This window comes from Diabrotica virgifera, chromosome 8 (genome assembly GCF_917563875.1).
Source record: "Diabrotica virgifera virgifera chromosome 8, PGI_DIABVI_V3a".
Lineage (NCBI taxonomy): Eukaryota > Metazoa > Arthropoda > Insecta > Coleoptera > Chrysomelidae > Diabrotica > Diabrotica virgifera.
Window position 1 is genome coordinate 19,414,336 of NC_065450.1, and position 1,280 is coordinate 19,415,615.

Below are 1,280 nucleotides of genomic sequence, written 5' to 3' on the forward strand. Positions count from 1 at the left end.
TTTAAAGAAGCAAGAATAAAAACGTGGAATGTAAGTTGATGTAAAATTCACTGTGACTTTTATTAATTGCATTGGATCGAATAGGATACATTAGATCTTCATACTTTTTTCTGGAAATTGGAATTTTATTTTGATAGACCCTTTAAATTTCAATGTCTTTAAAAGAGAATACTTTGCTAGGATTTATGGTTCTTTTCTCTTTGAATAAGTTCACCATTTTGAAATAAAATTCGTTAAAGGAAGTTTTATTCAGGAAAATGCTATAATTATCTTTTTCGACTTTCAGTATTGAAACATCACTTAATAAAGACTTCTCCCTAAAGACCTAAAGTAATACATAAAATCGAAGTGAAAAAACTTTGCACACTTTTGTACATTGAATAACAAACTAAAAAGCATTGTTATTGGTTATTCCACCAATCTTTGCCACATTAACATGTTCCATAAATGCCATTATAATGTAGTTTAGCGGCTTGGAAATGTCTCCCAAATCCCAGTATAACTTAAAAACGCTCGTCTCTCTTCTTCTGTGCATTTCCGGTACATGTTTGCCTGCATTTTGTGATGTCACACGGATCTTTACCTGATCTGCCTGAAACGTCTATCTTCCTGTTGTACATTTGATAAAATTGTCCAGAGTTTCGGAGGCGTTTAATTCGCTTTTGTATCCACTTCTTACATTCTTCTTTTTCTTACATTCTAAGTGAAATATAAGAAAAAGTAAACCTACACCTACTGGCAAAACTTTGATCTTTCATGGCATAAAGTGAAATATTTTAATTAAGGTAAATTCTATACCGACACAACCTTATATTTTGGTGACACAAATAGCATGTTTTTGCCAAAAAATTCATTTCATACTGGCACAACTTTAAATGTGCCGGTATAGACTAAAAAACAAGATATTTTTGTTGAAGGTTATAAAAATTGTAAAGTGGCGTAACATTAGTTTTATTCAAATGTGCCGGTATTCCACGTAGAAACAACACAAACACACCTAATGTCAACGGCATATTAAATACGTGACGGTATAGTGCTGCCGCTCGAGTGAAATGGAGGGAAATATGCGCGTGGTACAACTCTATCTAGGGGATTCTATGCAAGCTACCGTTATGCCGGTTTTGTTCAATTATAAAGTGAAATTTCGTAATGTTTCAGTAGGTAGTGGTTATTACAAAACACCATTTTCTGAAAATGTGCCACTATAGAATTATTCGGTGAGCGAGTGATTTAAATGAGGATGATTTTAACGGGTTAAAAGTCCGAGTAGTCTATTTTTA